This window comes from Natator depressus, chromosome 8 (assembly GCF_965152275.1).
Source record: "Natator depressus isolate rNatDep1 chromosome 8, rNatDep2.hap1, whole genome shotgun sequence".
NCBI classification, from domain to species: domain Eukaryota; kingdom Metazoa; phylum Chordata; order Testudines; family Cheloniidae; genus Natator; species Natator depressus.
In genome coordinates this window covers 34,344,585-34,365,754 of record NC_134241.1, presented here as the reverse complement: position 1 = coordinate 34,365,754, position 21,170 = coordinate 34,344,585, and the positions used below count along the sequence as shown (strand labels likewise).

The 21,170-nt window shown below is 43.4% G+C and overlaps 1 protein-coding gene across 3 annotated transcripts in view; it reads left to right on the top strand.

The window, feature by feature from the left end:
* Nucleotides 1–21,170, top strand: part of SIL1 (SIL1 nucleotide exchange factor) — a 216,421-nt gene that overhangs the window by 13,173 nt on the left and 182,078 nt on the right. The gene's annotated exons all lie outside the window — the stretch shown is intronic.

Sequence of the window (21,170 nt, the reverse complement as noted above, 5' to 3'; positions counted from 1 at the left end):
TATATTATTCCTTTGCACCTTTACTGAACTGGGTTGGATTTGAACTGGTGACCTAGAAGTGAAGGCTCTATTTACCATTACCAGTGCCTTGACTAGTCCCCTCCCTGCATTTGCTTCCCTAACCATCTCTGAACCCAAAGGGTTCTGTTTTAACATAGCCATTGGCCAGTTTTGCCATATGCTTGCCTGGCACATAGAATCTAACATTTTTAACATTTGGCTTAATGCTTGTAATGAGCTAGGACTTCAGTGTTCTCTGCTCAACTTGCCACTTCCTTTAGACTTTTTTTACTTTGGAAGGTTTGAATGCTCATTCAAGGTGTTACCTTTCTAGACCCTTTCTGGTTGCAGGCCAGTGTATCACCATGGATACCATGCCTCAGGAACTGTAAGGCACACACCTTTTCCAAGACATTTGTAAGGAAAGATGCTGTAACATGCAACTTCTGTTTAGGGAGAATGACAAACTGTTTATTTGCTTAGAGAAATCAAAGAACTCTTGTTGTCATACCAGATACTATTAGGAAAAAGACAAATCTTTGATCTCTTCAGGCTCAAAGTTATGAGGCTCATTTAACATGCTAATTTTCCTTTGCTCAGCAGTTCCTCAATGGCTAATAGCCAGGATGGGCAGGGATGGTGTCCCTAGCCTCTGTTTGCCAGAAGCTGGGAATGAGCAACAGAGGATGGATCACCTGATGATTACCTGTTCTGTTCATTCCCTCTGGGGCATCTGGCATTGGTCACTGTCGGAAGACAGGATACTGGGCTAGATGGACCTTTGATCTGACCCAGTATGGCCGTTCTTGTGTTCTTATATTCTTAGGCATTCCAATTATGTCCTGAGTTAACTTGTTAAACTGCTTGTGTTTTATTCACTCCATAGAGTAAGCATCATCTTTATCTTTTGTTCTGTTCAGGTACTTGTACCACATTTCTCATTGTGGCATAACTTTTTGCTTTTCTCAGCAGATTGAGAGCTCTGGGGGTTTTTTTATCTGTCTGGGTTAGATCATAGGGATACACTTGCCATTTGGTTAATTTAGTATTTGCATAAATGACAACTTGTCTAAAACTAACCCATGTGAAACCACTTAGGACTTTTAGGTATTGAATACTTTTGAAGTATTCTAATTTTTCTTTTGCTGTCCTTGCATTTTATTATCCATTTCCCATAAATACTTGGCTTTTTATCCTGTATAGGCCTTATTCATGTACTTCACCATTAGCACTGGTGAGCTTTGTAAGCAGCTGGGCAATAGATTATTTTCTCCAATTTGCAGAAGGTTATTGTGGTTTTCCTTATCAGGCCTGTCGTCATTGTCATCTCGTCTTGACTATTTTAGCTCCCTTCCCAAATCCCAGCTAGATTCCAGCATGTCCAGAATGCTGCTGCTGGAATTTTCACACCTACAAAGAGGATCAAATGCATCACCCTAACATCAAGCAACTCCACTTTTTTAATACTCTGTGTGGACTCATGCCAGCTGACTTCATGGACCTTTATGTCTCTCCTCTCTTCCGCTGCTTGTCTGGCCCTGGCTTCCTCTCAGTCCCTTCACGTAGTTCTAACACCGGTGAGAGAGAGAGAACCTTCTCCTTTACAACCATTACTGTCTGGAATAGCCTTCCTGTCTCTCCGCCTCCCTGGTTCTTGATCTCATTTCAGATTTCATCTCTAACAGGGTGGATTTGATTTAAATCACTAGTCAAGAAGACTCTATTTAATCATGCATTTCTACATAAAAGTGCATTCTTGTTGGTTGTTATAACCTTAATACATAGTCTTCACAACTCAGAGATAGATGTAGGTTTCATTTTTAGAAGGTACACACTATACTTTTTTAAAGTGATTTATTTTGAAAACTCTTCAGATTAGTTTTACAGCTATGTCAGAAAATGAATGATTGGTTATTTCATTTACCAAAGGTGATTGAAGCAGATATTTATGAAGTCACTGGGAGGTGAACTATCTCCAATTCAACAGGTTAATCATTAATATTTGGAGGATTTACTTGCCATGCTGTATTAGGAGGAGAGTATCACCAGACAGACATTTAAATTTGTTTTATTTAACAAAAACAACAACTTTACGCATTCTGGATTTTTTTTCCCTTCAACAGCAAACATATCATATTTTAACAAAACAAGCATATGAATTTTTGAATTTAGCTTAACATTCAAGTTTTTTAAAATCAGGTTTGTTTTTAGTTAAAAACAATTTTAAATGAAATATTTTTAAACGTTTTTTTAAATTGACTGTCAGCCAGGTCAACATGAGAAACCTAAAATATTGGCTTCTGTAGCTAACTCAGTCGTCTTCACGTTCATTTTCCTGTTTGTTCATAATCTGGAAAAGAAAAACAAGCTTTCCTGCTTTTTCAGGTCCCAAACAATTACTCAGTTTGGAATGAATTAGTCCAAAGGAAGAAAATATTCTTTCTACACTGGCAGAAGAAGCTACTACTGTTCAAAGTGAGATTATCACTTCATCAGTCTCTGAATCCAAGTGCTTAAGTGACTTCCACCAGTGCAATAGCTCAGTGGTTTGAGCACCAGCCTGTTAAGCCCCGCATTGTGAGTTCAATCCTTGAGGGGGCCATTTAGGGATCTGGGGCAAAATTGGGGATTGGTCCTGCTTTGAGCAGGGGGTTGGACTAGACCCCCTGGTCCCTTCCAAACCTGAGATTCTATGATACTTTCTTTAAAACATCATTAGCAAACTTATATTTCTTGACTGGTTTTTATTCCCAAACTGGGTTTCTTTTACGGCCAGCTGCCATTATAGGTTTTCCATTCTAGTGAGGGAATGGTATGGTAGATCTCAAATCAATGAAGGCTACATTCAGAAAGAGTTCAAGACTTCTGGAATATGCTGCTCAAACAGTTTAACTTTTGTTTCTACTGCTTGTCGTTCCCTTCTCACATTTATCTCTGGACTTCCTCTCCTTGTCCAGATCTATTTCGCCCCCAACAATCTTGTATTCATCGAACTTTTTGAAACTTTGCACTTTTAGGGAGAGGTAAAGGATTGACTGTGTACACAAATTTGCGGAGGGACAATAGGGTTGAGGTCTGTTATTTCTCACCTCTATATATTTATTAAAAAACATTTTTGCTGTTAACAAGCATGTTGTTGTCTCTGGAGACACAAATCCACAGTTTGAGAACTGCAAAACTAAGCATCGCTGATGGTGTCTTCTAGACTGACTATTGAGTCCCATTGGGTAGATAGAAAGATTAACCTAAATAATCTATACAGAAACCCCTGGAACCCCATAAGATTGGGTCCCTAATCCATGAACTCAGTGATGAGCTGCCAAAATTTTAACAACCGGTTCCCTCCTCACCCCACGAGGGGGTCGTGGCCCTCCCCCAACCCCTGCCCCATCCACCCCCCTCCCCTGTCCTCTGACTGCCCCCAGAACTGGGCAGGAGGGTCTCAAGGGCCACCGTAGTGGGTGCCCACCCCCCCCCCCAAGAGCCAGAGGGACCTGCCAGGGGGCAGCTCCCAGGAAGCATCCGGCAGGTCCCTCTGGCTCCTGGGGTGGGGGAGCATAGCTGAGGGGGAGCAGCCGCTCCCCCCACTGATCACATCAAAAGTGGCTCCTTAGGTGCCGACTCCGTGGGTGCTCCAGGGCCAGAGCACCCACGGGGAAAATTTGGTGGGTGTAGAGCACTGACTGGCAGCTCCACACCCGGCCCCAGCTCACCTCACTTCCGCTCCGCCTCCTCCCCTGAATGCGCCGCCCCATTCTGCTTCTCTTCCCTCCCCCACCTGGCTTCCCACGAATCAGCTGTTCACGTGGGAAGCCGGGGAGAGCCGAGAATCAGGCGGTGGCTTTGCGCTAAGGCCAAGGGAGGCAGAGGTGAGCTGGGGCGGGGAGCGGTTCCCCTGCGCTCCCCCCTGGGGTACCTCCTCGCCCCCCCCCCCCCCCGAGCTCACCTCCGCTCAACGTTCAGGGGAGGAGGCGGAGCGGAGGTGAGCTGGGGGTGGGGAGCTGCCGGTGGGTGCTCTGCACCCATCAAATTTTCCTGGGGGGTGCTCTAGCCCCAGAGCACCCACAGGGTCAGCTCCTAAGGTGCCACTTTTGGCCGGTTGTTAAATTTAGGAGCCCTTTTAGAGCCGGTTCTCCCTCGCGGGACAACCAGTTCTAAAAGGGCTTCTAAATTTAACAACCGGTTCTAGTGAACTGGTGCAAACTGGTTCTGGCTCCAGCTCACCACTGCATGAACTATTGGAACTCATTTACAAAACTTTTCTTAAACATTACATGAATAAATTGTCTTATACTATAGAATTAGAATTTATAATCCCTATTCCAGGATACATTATAGCTCAAAGATATCTTAATTAAAACTATCTTTAAATAGCTTTTTTCCTCAAAAAGCATTTTATCAAAAAAATCCGATTTTAAATAAAAAAATCTGATTTTTTTTAATTAAAAATAATTGATTTTTATCCACCCTGATCTGTAAACCTCTTTTCTTCCTTGATTAACACTGTGCCTCTGAATTACTCTCTGCTGGAGTATTTAATTTGTAAACATTTTGGGACACTGTTTGAAAAATGTAATATAAAGCTGTATTGCATTTACTGTAATGATCTGTTATTACAAGCATATTTCACAGGCATGCTATACAGTACTGTGTGTTTTTAACTAAAATTTTTGTTTTTCAAGTAAGCTTGAATAGCTGTATGGTAACAAATGATGGACAATATCCATATGAAACAAATTCACTCCATTTTCTTTTCCAAGACCATGAAAGAGTGAAAAACAAACAGCTCTGAAAATGTTTTTCTCATATCCTTGATTCCTGCTTTAGTATAGTTTCTCCTTATGGTAACTTACTAGTGCTGTTACTTTTCTTGGTCCTCCAAAATAAATTGCTCTACTGTTAAAAAGATCCAGCAGGAGCCTAGTATGAGTTAGATCCTGCTGTAAATTGTGGGTTTAAAAACTCCAAAGGTGTGGGTGTTGCCTGGGTCCCTTAACTCAGTTTCAAGTGACAGCTGGCACAGGCTCAAGGGGAGGCAGGTCTCCTTGAAGGTTATGAAACTTTGAAGTGATTGTTAGATATTTGTTAAATTTTAATCCAGCAGTGAAAGTGTTGTATAGCTCTAAGGGTTTGTCTACACTGGGTGTTGGGTTTGTTGTCTGTTGTGTTTTTTGCCCCGCTCTAGCTGCCCCTGTACCAACCCCCTGTGCAGATAGTGGCTTACGTTGGTGCAGTTTACATCAGTTTGAATCTGGGAGAAGCTGCACTCATGCAGGTCACTTGTTTCGCCAGTATGGTGCATCTACATGAGCGGTTTGAGCCAATGCTGTGCTGGTGGAATTACATCAGTGCGCCCTGCTCCCAGTTTTGACAAGCCCTCTTGTCCAACAACTCTCTCCACATTCGTGGTTTCTTGTTGATTTTTCTACAGTGAGTTGCCCCAAAGTGCAGCATCAGTGTGTGACAAGGGATGGAATTTAATTTTTTTCCTAGCCAAACTAGCCCATGTTTTTCTGGTAGCCAATATTATAGGGGACATTTTACAATCAAATGGGCTCTGGCCGCTGCGGGGAGCCCCGGGCCCTTTAAAGCACCGCCCGAGCCCCGTACTGGCTTACTTTCACCTCTGGGTATGGATAGCAATAGCTAAAGCTTCTAGGGGTTGGTCTGACAGCAGAGGTCAGAGGGGGCAACTCTGTTTTGTACCCCTGTGACGTGGGAATGGTTTTGAAATAATGCCATTTGTTACCACTCTGGAAGAGGGATTCATATAAAAAGTATAATCCATGAGATAATTGACTACCAAGTGCGAATTTAGCAAGCAAGTAAAAAATAATCCCAGGAAACAGTCAAATGCCTTCTCCACCTCTAAGGATATGGCAACAAGAGGCTCCTTTGACTCCCTTTAAGCTGCAATTATGTTGATCGGTTGGCACAAAATCATTAGTTATATTTTCACATAATCTGGGGTAAAATCCTGAAAATTTTGCTGAGACAAGTCTTATGACAGTGGGAGTTTGATGGGTATGTCTACACTTAAAATGCTACAGCAATACAACTGTAGTGCTTCAGGGTAGACACTCGTTACAGTGATGGGAGGGGTTCTCTTGTTGCTGTAAGTAATCCCTCTCTGAGAGGCAGAAACTGGGTTGATGGAAGAATTCTTCTGTCAACCTAGCACTGTCTACATCACGGGTTAGGTGAGAGTAACTAGCTCTCTCTCAGGAATCTTTCACACCGGCATAGCTACATCTTTTAGGGGTTAGTTTCCAGTGCAGACCAGCTATGAGTATGGGCGGAGTAAAGACTTTGGGATTTGGCTCATGATTTATGTACATGAAGTGTATACAAAGACTGCCCAGAAATGACAGATTTGTATCTATTACTTTGTTCTTCATGATTTGTGATATTTACCGGAAGACAAGAACTTTGATATGAGGACACAATCAAACATTTCTCATATTTTTTTAAAATGCCTGTTTTACTCCCTGGTGGAAATGTGACACTGAAACCCTAAACACTTTAAAATTCCTCTGTCACATGCACCTAACTGATTTTGTGTGTGTGTGTGTGTGTGTGTGTGTGTGTAGAGTGTGGTATAGTTAATGTGTTCTTAGGAAGCTGTAATCCTATATGAGCAGGGACTACATCTGTGTCCTCTGCTTTGATGCGAGTAACCACAGTTGAAAAGAAACCTAGATACAAACAAAACTGTGTCTAAATATAAAAAGAAAAAAGAAAAGGAGTACTTGTGGCACCTTAGAGACTAACCAGTTTATTTGAGCATGAGCTTTCGTGAGCTACAGCTCACTTCATCGGATGCATAGCATATCGTGGAAACTGCAGAAGACATTATATACACACAGAGACCATGAAACAAAACTTCCTCCCACCCCACTGTCCTGCTGCTAACAGCTTATCTAAAGTGATCATCAAGTGATCATCAAGGAAGGCCATTTCCAGCACAAATCAAGGTTTTCTCACTCTTCCCCCCCCCCCACACACACACAGACACACATACAAACTCACTCTCTTGCTGGTAATAGCCCATCCCTCTTTGAAACCTCTCTTTATAATGCGCATGATAATCAAGGTGGGTCATTTCCAGCACTAATCCAGGTTTTCTCACCACCCCCCCCCCACACCCCCCCTCCAAAAACCACACACACAAACTCACTCTCCTGCTGGCAATAGCTCATCTTACAATGTGCACAGCAATAATCCAAGTTTAACCAGAACGTCTTGGGGGGGGGGGGGGGGGGGTTTGTAGGAAAAAAAACAAGGGGAGATAGGCTACCTTGCATAATGACTTAGCCACTCCCAGTCTCTATTCAAGCCCAAATTAATAGTATCCAATTTGCAAATGAATTCCAATTCAGCAGTTTCTCGCTGGAGTCTGGATTTGAAGTTTTTTTGCTTTAAGATAGCGACCCTCATGTCTGTGATTGCGTGACCAGAGAGATTGAAGTGTTCTCCGACTGGTTTATGAATGTTATCATTCTTAACATCTGATTTGTGTCCATTTATTCTTTTACGTAGAGACTGTCCAGTTTGACCAATGTACATGGCAGAGGGGCATTGCTGGCACATGATGGCATATATCACATTGGTGGATGTGCAGGTGAACGAGCCTCTGATAGTGTGGCTGATGTTGTTAGGCCCTGTGATGGTGTTCCCTGAATAGATATGTGGGCACAGTTGGCAACGGGCTTTGTTGCAAGGATAGGTTCCTGGGTTAGTGGTTCTGTTGTGTGGTATGTGGTTGTTGGTGAGTATTCGCTTCAGGTTGGGGGGCTGTCTGTAGGCAAGGACTGGCCTTTCTCCCAAGATTTGTGAGAGTGTTGGGTCATCCTTCAGGATAGGTTGTAGATCCTTAATAATGCGTTGGAGGGGTTTTAGTTGGGGGCTGAAGGTGACGGCTAGTGGCGTTCTGTTATTTTCTTTGTTAGGCCTGTCAACTAGGTGACTAGCCGTCACCTTCAGCCCCCAACTAAAACCCCTTGTTTTTTTTCCTACAAACCCCCCCCCCCCAAGACGTTCTGGTTAAACTTGGATTATTGCTGTGCACATTGTAAGATGAGCTATTGCCAGCAGGAGAGTGAGTTTGTGTGTGTGGTTTTTGGAGGGGGTGTGTGTGGGGGGGTGGTGGTGGTGAGAAAACCTGGATTAGTGCTGGAAATGACCCACCTTGATTATCATGCGCATTATAAAGAGAGGTTTCAAAGAGGGATGGGCTATTACCAGCAGGAGAGTGAGTTTGTATGTGTGTCTGTGTGTGTGTGTGGGGGGGGAAGAGTGAGAAAACCTTGATTTGTGCTGGAAATGGCCTTCCTTGATGATCACTTGATGATAACTTTAGATAAGCTGTTAGCAGCAGGACAGTGGGGTGGGAGGAAGTTGTGTTTCATGGTCTCTGTGTGTATATAATGTCTTCTGCAGTTTCCACGATATGCTATGCATCCGATGAAGTGAGCTGTAGCTCACGAAAGCTCATGCTCAAATAAACTGGTTAGTCTCTAAGGTGCCACAAGTACTCCTTTTCTTTTTTCTTTTTACGAATACAGACTAACACGGCTGTTACTCTGAAATGTGTCTAAATATAGGTTTTTCATGAGGCATCGAATGCTCTTTAAATAAAATTTGAAAAATAGATGCAGAGCATGGCTCTGGTGCTAAGAACACTGAATGGAATGCAGGATGACACACTTGCCTCCCCCTTTCTCTTTGTGTTCCTCCCACTTTGTTGGCGTTAATTTTACTTTCCCCCCTTTGCTTTTTTAGGGGGAGTGATTTTCAGGCCTCCTCTGCTGGTTCCTGCTCAGTTTAGTTTTTTAGGAGGCACTGCTTCCTGCTTCTGTCATTCTTCCTTTACATTTCTCCCCTCCCCTTTTTTTCCCCCCTCTTCCTCGCTCTATAATGTTAATATATTCCAGTCCTTTGCAATTCTTTTCCTCCGAGGATCTCATAGCACTTACAAACTTTAAAATCTCATGGGGATATTTATTCCGATTTTAGAGAAGGAGAAACTGCCTGGCAGCTGAGATCAGCTGAATTATTCCTGCTAATAGTACCTAGATTTGGGCATCTGAGCCTAGGCTTTGGAATTAGCTTCCCCCATTGGTCCAACAGAACTCAAGTCTGAATGTTAAGTCACCATGTAAGGCCTTGGCTACATTTGATTTTTCACCTTGAGTTAATTTGTGGGCTCTGCCTAAGGTAAATTGCAGACATTTGTGTTTTGGGACAGATGTGTGAGTTCAGTGGTAATCAATTAACTCATAAAAAGAAAAGGAGTACTTGTGGCACCTTAGAGACTAACCAATTTATTTGAGCATAAGCTTTCGTGAGCTACAGCTCACTTCATCGGATGCATACTGTGGAAAGTGTAGAAGATCTTTTTATATACACACAAAGCATGAAAAAATACCTCCTCCCACCCCAGTCTCCTGCTGGTAATAGCTTATCTAAAGTGACCACTCTCCTTACAATGTATATGATGATCAAGATGGGCCATTTCCAGCACAAATCCAGGGTTTAACAAGAACGCTGAGGAGGGTGGGCGGGGGGGTAGGAAAAAACAAGGGGAAATAGGTTACCTTGCATAATGACTTAGCCACTCCCAGTCTCTATTCAAGCCTAAGTTAATTGTATCAAATTTGCAAATGAATTCCAATTCAACAGTTTCTCGCTGGAGTCTGGATTTGAAGTGTTCTCCGACTGGTTTATGAATGTTATAATTCTTGACATCTGGTTTGTGTCCAACATTCATAAACCAGTCGGAGAACACTTCAGTCTCTCTGGTCACGCGATTACAGACATGAAAGTTGTGATATTACAACAAAAAAACTTCAAATCCAGACTCGAGCGAGAAACTGTTGAATTGGAATTCATTTGCAAATTTGATACAATTAACTTAGGCTTGAATAGAGACTGGGAGTGGCTAAGTCATTATGCAAGGTAACCTATTTCCCCTTGTTTTTTCCTACCCGCCCCCCCCTCCTCAGCCGTTCTTGTTAAACCCTGGATTTGTGCTGGAAATGGCCCACCTTGATTATCATACACATTGTAAGGAGAGTGGTCACTTTAGATAAGCTATTACCAGCAGGAGAGTGGGGTGGGAGGAGGTATTTTTTCATGCTTTGTGTGTATATAAAAAGATCTTCTACACTTTCCACAGTATGCATCTGATGAAGTGAGCTGTAGCTCACGAAAGCTCATGCTCAAATGAATTGGTTAGTCTCTAAGGTGCCACAAGTACTCCTTCTCTTTTTGCGAATACAGACTAACATGGCTGTTTCTCTGAAACCTGTAATGAACTCATAGTGCACATGAGCCCTTAGGCCTTATTTAAAGGTGTGATGTTAGAACCTGCTAACTGTGTGTCTTAAAAATGTAGTGTAGACAGGACACACTGCCTTTAGCATGTGCTAAACCAGTCAAGTTAAGTCCTAGTCTATTTAGGCCTAAAACTCATCTGATTTCGCTGGCTTTTCCTTGAGGCCTGGCAGTGGGGGAATATATCTGGCCTACCTTGGTAGGGAGGGAGTTTACTGAAGATTGACTTTGGGCAGCATGGTTTGTATTTTAATTATGTAGATATGCCCAGAGAATTTTGATGGTCTCTTTCTCTAAGTAAATTATGACACTGAAGAGTGATAAAGTGATTTGCTTAGAGGCAGAGCTAGGTCTCCTGACTCTCAGGCGATGTCTACACCACAGACCTTCCAGCGGCACAGCTGTACCGCTGCAGCCGCGCCTCTGGAAGGTCTCCCGTGTAGCCACTCTATGCTGATGGGGGAGAGCTCTCCCGCTCGCATAATTAAACCACCCTTAAGGATCAGCAGTAGCTATGTTGGCGGGAGAACATCTCCCACCGATATAGCGCTATCCACACCGGCGCTTTTGTTAGTGAAACTTAGGTTGGTCAGAGGTGTGGGTTTTTTTCACACCCTGACTGAGAAAAGTTTTACCGACAAAAGAGCTAGTGTAGAGAGCCTCACTCTTGCGCTTTAACCAATGAGGTTCCTCCCTCCATTTTAAGACTAGAAACTGTTGGTACCTGTGTTGAAAGGATTTAGAACTGTTTTATGACTCTGCTGCTGGGGAAAGGGGAAAGCAGTCCCTCTGTAATATACTTAGGATTCTGTATCACTCCAAAAGTTATACATTGCATTTCAGCAGGAAATTGCAGCAGATCTTGCAGAAATGCCTGTGAAACAGGTGATTTCCAATCTGTTTATCAAATGAAAAGGAGCATTGTAATATAAAATAAAACAGTAACTAGTTTTAACCCAGTGCCTCTTTCAAAACACTGTATTTTCTTCTGTTGTTTTTTCCCCAGTTACTTTTCTCATCTTCCTGGGAGAAGGTTGGTTGCATACATGCACCTTCCTATGTAAGATTCCTGGATTTGGCCAGACTCCTGCTGGGGAACAATGGGTGTACAGAAGTTCCGGTCTACTTAAAAGGTTTTTGCAGTGTAGCTTAGGAGTGTGAAAAAACACCCTTTTAACTGATATAGCTATGCCAGCAAAAGCCCTAGTGTTGACACGGTTAAACTGGTGAAAAAATCCTTTTACTGGTGTGACCAGGGTCCCAGGGGAGCCAACTTAGGTCATTCAATTAGGGTGAACTGAAAAGAATGGGGGCAGGAATCCCCAAAGCTGATGGATATTCCAATACTTAGATTTACCAAGCCAGCACAAAACAGCTTCTGTATCACCTCACTGGTTACCCAGAAGCCAACAGCACATTTCCCTTGAAGTAACCCAGCCATAGGCCTCCACCCAGACAACCAAGTCAAATATGATGAGGATTACTGAAAATCTTATTCATCATATAAAAAAGTTCTACCAATCCCAAAGGATCGGACACATTACCTCCCAGGTTAATGAATATTCCAGATCTTACCAAATACATGCTTACAGCCAATTCTTATTAACTAAACTATAACTTATTAAAAAAGAAAAGTGAGTATTGGTTAAAAGATCAATATACATACAGACATGAGTACAGTTCTTGAGATTCAGATTCAGATAGCAGAGATGGTGAGCTTTGTAGTTGCAAAGAGTTCTTTCAGAATTAGTTCATAGGTAATAGTCCAATGTATATATTCAGGATGCTCCAGTCAGGACTGGGATCTCAATCTTGTGGCTTAAGCTTCCCTTGTATAAAGCATGAAGCAGATCTGAGATAAAAAGGATTGGGATCCAAGAGTCTTTTGTACAGTTTTCTAGCAGCCACTGGACCATACAGGCCTGGGTGAACAGTAGGCTTCTGATGTAACCTTCTGTTTCCTAATCCTCACTGGTAATTAACTACATGGATTAACATACGATAATTTATCCATTAAGCAGTTTATCTCAAACTTTAAAGAGCCATATAGACCATGACATTAGTGCACCCAAGATTAATATAAATGTTAATATTCCCTTTTGATCTCTGAATCAGTAGCTATAGTGACAGACAGGAACTGTTTGTTTACGTGGCTAGCATCTAAGATATAAGTAAACACATACAATTAGTACCACCTCTAATTCTCTATCAATACAGGTTTGCACTTCAAAGTTCTAGCCTGTCTAGCATGGAATGGCCCTAATTGCCATTTCTAACATGTCTCTATAGGTTGACTCGGGGTCAGTTAGCCTGCAGGATGCTTAACCCTTTCTGGCCATGTGTTACACTTTGTATAAGATTCGTTGCAATTATATAACAGCGGTAGCAATAATGGTTTGCATGGTCATATTTTAATCAGATAATGTCACAACTGGTGTAGCTTATTTTGTTCGAGGAACAGGTATAAGCTATGCTTTTGCTGGTATAAACTGCACCTTCTCTAGGAAGGTTTGCTGGTATAGCTATACTGGTAAACCCTTTCTAGTGTAGACAAGACTTTTGTAAACCAAGCTAGAATGATGATTTTATTAGTGTTTGGGACAACCACCTCTGATGTGGGACGCAACATTTGTTTAACAGCTCACAGCAATAATACACAATGATAGAGGGAAGGCATCAAAGAATACAGTATCCTGTTGAAACTTCAGGGAGTAAATAGGGAGGCAGAATGTAATTACTGGAGTTAAAATTTGGCCAGAAAACTGGGGATAACATCCCCTATTCTTGCAAAAAATACTAGAGAATCTTTAATTATCACAAGATCTTGGTTTTGAAACTCCTGTAGCATGGCACATCGAACAGAACAGTGTCCCCTAACCCTATGCTGGGATTTAGGTTCAACACTGACTTAGTGGGGAATGTTACCTACTGGTTTTTTAACACCACTTCGTGCAGTAGCTAGGTGTTCTGTAGCTTGTTAGATGTGACAGGATCCCAGCACAGTGTGATATAACTGCAGGTACAAGCAGGAAAAAGGACAGGAGGAACAAAAATACAGAGATACTGAAAACATGGAAGACAGGGCGGTGGCAAGAGATGGACAGAAGCGGGGCTGTGAAGGGGATGAGGAGATTGTACCCAGATGCAGTAGCAGTGTTTATTTGTATTGTGGCAATGCCTACAGGGCCTAGCTGGGGATTGGGGCTCTGCTGTACAAATATAACATAAATATAACGTATAACAAATATAACAGACCCTGCCTTGCAGAGTTTTCAATCTAAATATCTTGTAAATTAGTTCCTGTCCCATACATGCCCAAATGATAGACTCTGCTGTTCCTTCTATACCAGAATTTAACTATTTAATTCCACAATGAATAGTTCTTTAAAGAAAAGATGGAGCGGAAAGATGGTGATAATCCTTAGCAGTTATAAAGCAGTTTATATCTTCAAAACTCTTCTAAAATGTCTCCCAAGAATGAGCGAGATACTATTCTGTTAGTGCAGAAATGTCACATTCTTTATCTATGTCGTGCTTCAGCCCAAGAGTGATAATTTAAACCTCACCTTCTTTTAATAATAAATATTGCTGATGACTGTCTTTCACAGAAACTTCTACATGGGAATAGATTGTATTGTAATGATGTGTTTTTAAAGTGAAAAGTGTTTGGTTGATGTAAGCACTTGGGTTTAATGTGGCCAGTTAGGCTTCTTGGATTTTTCCTTTGGAGTTTGGCTGCCTTCCGCTTAAGGGAGCGCAATGGTCTATTAAGAGTTTATTTGATCTGACACGTGACAAATTGTTTCTAGTGGTGGGTACTTAACACAGTGTGTTAGCTGGCAGCCCTGGTGTGGGCACTGTGGAAGTCAGGAGAAGCAAGTCCGTTCTTCGCCTTCTCTTAAGCGGTAGCTGAGATACTATCGCTTCATGCTTTATCCCACCACATCCCTCTTTTTTTCTGTTTGTTAAATTGTGTCCTTTGCATGGATTATTAATATTGCTGATATGCTGTCTGTGCTTGCAGATGCCATTTGTGTTGCTTGTTGTGCTTTGGTGTGCAAGGCATATCAAGGGGGTGAGTCTGGCTTTTTGAAACCAGACGCAATTGCCTTTAAAGACACGTTGCTCTGTTACTCATTTTATATATACAATGTTAACCCCATAATGAAGGGTGGAAGAATATTATTTTCATAATACAATTGTAGTATCTAATAGCTGTTAGCTAAAAGGTACATGTCCCCTATGAGATATTTTAAATACATTTTATCTGTTCTATTACCTGCGGTTTCAAGAACATGTCCCTCAAGCATTTTAATCTTGTTTTTCAGGCTTGTCTCAGAATGAGAAATCGCTCTTATTTGCAACATTGGGGATAATTACCATGTTCAGTCATTTCTGTTCTTTCTTTCCATCCATATATTATTGTTTCCAAGAGAAAATCTCGCAGTAAATCTCTGCTAAAACAAGACAGACTGCTTGTTTGAAGGGAGAGCCTGGCTGGTCTGGAAATGGGTCTGCAATGAGCAAGAGAGCCTCTTCTGGCTCATGTGCAGAGGTATGCTCTAATGCAGTTGGTCTCAACCTTTCCAGACAACTGTGTCTCTTTGAGTAGTCTGATTTGTCTTGCGTATTCCAAGTTTTACCTCACTTAAAAACGACTTGCTTACGAAATCAGACATCAAAATACAAAAGTGTCATAGCACGCTATTACTGAAAAATTGCTTATTTTCTCACTTTTACCATATAATTATAAAATCAATTTAAATTGAAATGTAAGTACAATATTTATGTGTATAGAGGAGTATAAACAAATCATTGTATTAAATTTAGTTTGTACTGACTTCACTAGTGCTTTTTATGTAGCCTGTTGTAAAGCTAGGCAAATGTCTAGATGAGTTGGCGTACCCACTGAAGACCTCAGCGTACCCCCAAGGGTATGCATACTCCTAGTTGAGAACCACTGCACTAGTGTACTGGCTCCTTCAGACCCATTATAAAGCACTTTGGCATGTGGAGCCAGTCAGATGCCTGGACCGGCAGAATGTTCCTAACCCTATAATTAATCAATAAGGCACCCCAGGCAGTACATCCTTGGGCAATTATACCTTATCACAATGCCTGAGGTGAGGTATGTGGCTGAAGGTCAGGTCTACTTAACTACCCGAGAAATGCAGTAATCATCCTGAAGTGCTCTGCCTGCAGTGCCTCACTACTGTTATGAAATGGAATTGATACATAACAGTAAGAAAACCAGCTCATCAGAAAGTCCTATTTTATCCAGAGACTAAAAGCCAATTCAGAGTTTCTGTAGCAATGCCTTATGTTCTCTCTCCGGCTATTTCTTTTAAATATAACGTCTTATGGCAGACTGAAAGTGTTGGAGACCAAGGGTCACTCTAATTATTATTTATTATTCAGCAACATAAACGTGCATCATACTTAATACACAAATTACAGGGTCCTTGCCCTGTTAAACTTAGTCTGACCCCAATTCTACAATCACTTAAACATGTGAGTAACTGTACATGTGAATGGGGCCACTGAGTTCAATGGGATTTTGTACATCCCTAAGGGTATGGCTACATGGAAACATCAAAGCGTTCCCGGAGCGCTTTGAAGTGCTAGTGTGGTCGCGCACTGGGAGAGAGCTCTCCCAGCACTCTTGGTAATCCATCTCAACGAGAGGATTAGCTCCAAGCGCTGGGAGTACGGCTCCCAGTGCTCGGAGCCTGTTTACACTCGCGCTTTAAAGTGTTCTGACTTGTTGCGCTCAGGGGGTGATTTCTCACCCCCCTGAGCCAGCAAGTTAGAGCACTATAAAATGTAAGTATAACCAAGCCCTGAGTGTCTGCAGGGTCAGGGCCTAAACTGCAACATAACTTGATGGGTGAGGTGTGCTATAATTTCCCAGAAGCGTACTGCCTGGGTTGGAGTGGAGGATGAGGGGAATAGCCTTGAGTTGTGTGAACCATAGAATATCAGGGTTGGAAGGGACCTCAAGAGGTCATCTAGTCCAACGCCTTGCTCAAAGCAGGACCAATCCCCAATTAAATCATCCCAGCCAGGGCTTTGTCAAGCCTGACCTTAAAAACTTCTAAGGAAGGAGATTCTACCATCTCCCTAGGTAACGCATTCCAGTGTTTCACCACCCTCCTAGTGAAAAAGTTTTTCCTAATATCCAACCTAAACCTCCCCCACTGCAACTTGAGACCATTACTCCTTGTCCTGTCATCTTCTACCACTGAGAATAGTCTAGAACCATCCTCTTTGGAACCACCTCTCAGGTAGTTGAAAGCAGCTATCAAATCCCCCCTCATTCTTCTCTTCTGCAGACTAAACAATCCCAGTTCCCTCAGCCTCTCCTCATGTGTTCCAGACCCCTAATCATTTTTGTTGCCCTTCGCTGGACTCTCTCCAATTTTTCCACATCCTTCTTGTAGTGTGGGGCCCAAAACTGGACACAGTACTCCAGATGAGGCCTCACCAATGTCGAATAGAAGGGAACGATCACGTCCCTCGATCTGCTGGCTATGCCCCTACTTATACATCCCAACATGCCATTGGCCTTCTTGGCATCAAGGGCACACTGTTGACTCATATCCAGCTTCTCGTCCACTGTCACCCCTAGGTCCTTTTCCGCAGAACTGCTGCCTCGCCATTCAGTCCCTAGTCTGTAGCGGTGCATTGGATTCTTCCGTCCTAAGTGCAGGGTCCTGCACTTATCCTTGTTGAACCTATCGGATTTTTTTGGCCCAATCCTCCAATTTGTCTAGGTCCCTCTGTATCCTATCCCTACCTGCCACCGTATCTACCACTTCTCCTAGTTTAGTATCATCCGCAAATTTGCTGAGAGTGCAATCCACACCATCCTCCAGATCATTTATGAAGATATTGAACAAAACCGGCCCCAGGACCGACCCTTGGGGCACTCCACTTGATTCCGGCTGCCATCTAGACATGGAGCCATTGATCACTACCCGTTGAGCCCGACAATCTAGCCAACTTTCTACCCACCTTATAGTGCATTCATCCAGCCCATACTTCTTTAACTTGCTGACAAGAATACTGTGGGAGACCATGTCAAAAGCTTTGCTAAAGTCAAGAAACAATACATCCACTGCTTTCCCTTCATCCACAGAACCAGTAATCTCATCATAGAAGGCGATTAGATTAGTCAGGCATGACCTTCCCTTGGTGAATCCATGCTGACTGTTCCTGATCACTTTCCTCTCGTGTAAGTGCTTCAGGATTGATTCCTTGAGGACCTGCTCCATGATTTTTCCGGGGACTGAGGTGAGGCTGACTGGCCTGTAGTTCCCAGGATCCTCCTCCTTCCCTTTTTTTAAAGATTGGCACTACATTAGCCTTTTTCCAGTCGTCCGGGACTTCCCCCGATCGCCATGAGTTTTCAAAGATAATGGCCAATGGCTCTGCAATCACATCCGCCAACTCCTTTAGCACTCTCGGATGCAACGCATCCGGCCCCATGGACTTGCGCACGTTCAGCTTTTTTAAATAGTCCCTAACCACTTCTTTCTCCACAGAGGGCTGGCCACCTACTCCCCATGCTGTGTTGCCCAGCGCAGCAGTGTGGGAGCTGACCTTGTTCATGAAGACAGAGGCAAAAAAAGCCTTTGTGGCTTTAGCCTGCAATTCTAAGGTAATGTTATAAAATGTTATCCTGTGTCAAGAGTGTTTGGCGGTGGGAGGACTAGGCCTGTGGCCTTCCTGAGAGGGGGACTTGCATGGATTTGTTCTTTTCTGGTTCAGTATTGGCCAGTCTTACGATCTCCCTAGTGTTAAGGGGCAGATTGAGACCTGGTTGCTACATGGCTGAGGATTGATCCTATTGCAGACCAGAAACAAAGCAGCATTGGAGCCCATTGCTCTTCAGAACTTGGAGAGGGAGAAAGATAAAACTGGTTTCGGAGTAGCAGCCGTGTTAGTCTGTATTCGCAAAAAGAAAAGGAGTACTTGTGGCACCTTAGAGACTAACCAATTTATTTGCACATAAGCTTTCGTGAGCTATAGCTCACTTCATCGGATGCATTCAGTGGAAAATACAGTGGGGAGGTTTATATACATAGAGAACATGAAACAATGGGTTAGTTACCATACACACTGTAACCAGAGTGATCACTTAAGGTGAGCTGTTACCATCAGGAGGGTGGGGTGGGGTGGGGTGGGGGGGAAGAAACCTTTTGTAGTGATGATCAAGTTGGGCCATTTCCAGCAGTTGACAAGAAAATCTGAGGAACAGTGGGGGGTAGGAGTGGGGAATAAACATGGGGAAATACTTTTACTTTGTGTAATGACCCATCCACTCCCAGTCTCTATTCAAGCCTAAGTTAATTGTATCCAGTTTGCAAATTAATTCCAATTCAGCAGTCTCTCGTTGGAGTCTGTTTTTGAAGTTTTTTTGTTGAAGAATTGCAACTTTTAGGTCTGTAATCGAGTGACTAAAGAGATTGAAGTGTTCTCCAACTGGTTTTTGAATGTTATAATTCTTGACGTCTGATTTGTGTCCATTTATTCTTTTACATAGAGACTGTCCAGTCTGACCAATGTACATGGCAGAGGGGCATTGCTGGCAACTGATGGCATATATCACATTGGTAGATGTGCAGGTGAACGAGCCTCTGATATTGTGGCTGATGTGATTAGGCCCGATGAAGGTGTCCCCTGAATAGATATGTGAACACAGTTGGCAACGGGCTTTGTTGCAAGGATAGGTTCCTGGGTTAGTGGTTCTGTTGTGTGGTGTGTGGTTGCTGGTGAGTATTTGCTTCAGGTTGGGGGGCTGTCTGTAAGCAAGGATTGGCCTGTCTGCCAAGATGTGTGAGAATGATGGGTCGTCCTTCAGGATAGGTTGTAGATCCTTGATGATGCGTTGGAGAGGTTTTAGTTGGGGGCTGAAGGTGATGGCTAGTGGCGTTCTGTTATTTTCTTTGTTGGGCCTGTCCTGTAGTAGGTGACTTCTGTGTACTCTTCTGGCTCTGTCAATCTGTTTCTTCACTTCAGCAGGTGGGTATTGCAGTTGTAAGAATGCTTGATAGAGATCTTGTAGGTGTTTGTCTCTGTCTGAGGGGTTGGATCAAATGCGGTTGTATCGTAGAGCTTGGCTGTAGACAATGGATCGCTTGGTGTGGTCTGGATGAAAGCTGGAGGCATGTAGGTAAGAATAGCAGTCAGTAGGTTTCCGGTATAGGGTGGTGTTTATGTGACCATCGCTTATTAGCACCATAGTGTCCAGGAAGTGGATCTCTTGTGTGGACTGGTCCAGGCTGAGGTGGATGGTGGGATGGAAATTGTTGAAATCATGGTGGAATTCCTCAAGGGCTTCTTTACCATGGGTCCAGATGATGAAAATGTCATCAATGTAGCGCAAGTAGAATAGGGGCATTAGGGGACGAGAGCTGAGGAAGCGTTGTTCTAAGTCAGCCATAAAAATGTTGGCATACTTTGGGGCCATGCGGGTACCCATAGCAGTGCCGCTGATTTGAAGGTATACATTGTCCCCAAATGTGAAATAGTTATGGGTGAGGACAAAGTCACAAAGTTCAGCCACCAGGTTTGCCATGACGTTATCGGGGATACTGTTCCTGATGGCGTGTAGTCCATCTTTGTGTGGAATGTTGGTGTAGAGGGCTTCTACATTCATAGTGGCTGGGATGGTGTTTTCAGGAAGATCACCAATGGATTGTAGTTTCCTCAGGAAGTCAGTGGTGTCTCGAAGATAGCTGGGAGTGCTGGTGGTGTTGGGCCTGAGGAGGGGGTCTCTACATAGCCAGACAGTCCTGCTGTCAGGGTGCCAGTGCCTGAGATGATGGGTCATTACACAAAGTAAAACTATTTCCCCATGTTTATTCCCCCTCCCCCCCCCCGCCACCCGCCCACTGTTCCTCAGATGTTCTTGTCAACTGCTGGAAATGGCCTACCTTGATTATCACTACAAAAGGTCTGTGTCCCCCCCCCCCCCCCACTCTCCTGCTGGTAATAGCTCACCTTAAGTGATCACTCTGGTTACAGTGTGTACGGTAACACCCATTGTTTCATATTCGCTGTGTATATAAATCTCCCCACTGTATTTTCCACTGAATGCATCCGATGAAGTGAGCTCACAAAAGCTTATGCTCAAATAAATTTGTTAGTCTCCAAGGTGCCACAAGTACTCCTTTTTAAAAAGATAAAACTGATTCCCTAAAAGACTCCTGTTAGATAATGTGTCAAGCAAGGGGGATTCTGAGTGCTCCCAGCTCTGCAGGAAGCTACACACAGTGAAGGCTAAGAAGCAGAGAAGGAAGTGCAAGATTAGCTCCTGCATTCTGCTGCCTTGCACAGAGGGAGAACTAACACTGAGAAGAAGCAGTGACTGCAGGCCTTCCAGAGAAGTGACCTTCCCAATATATCTCTGAGTCTGAGATGGCCAGGTCTCTGCAGAATCCACAGAACAGGTTGCCCCTAAAAGCTCCTAGCTAGCCCAGCAGCTTCAGCAAGGCAGCTTCATCCTTCGTTGCTAATGTTTGTCCTCCTTAATGCAGCAGCTGGCAGCTTCATTCCCCTGGGAAGGGAACAGCAAGTGACAGATTGCTGCACTGTGGGAGCCAGCAGAGACTGCTTTCAAGGGGTTAAGTGACTCCAACTCCATGTCCTCCAGCAACATTGGGGCAGCTTATCAATTCAGTGACACTTACGTCTCTGTTTTCTCCTCATTTCCACTCTACTAAGGTACTAACCTGCCTACCTCTCGCATTAGAAAGGCAATCGGGTTTTGTACCCTGGAATTGAAGTCTGATCCATTCCTCTACCACAGTGGTTCTCAAACTAGGGCTGCC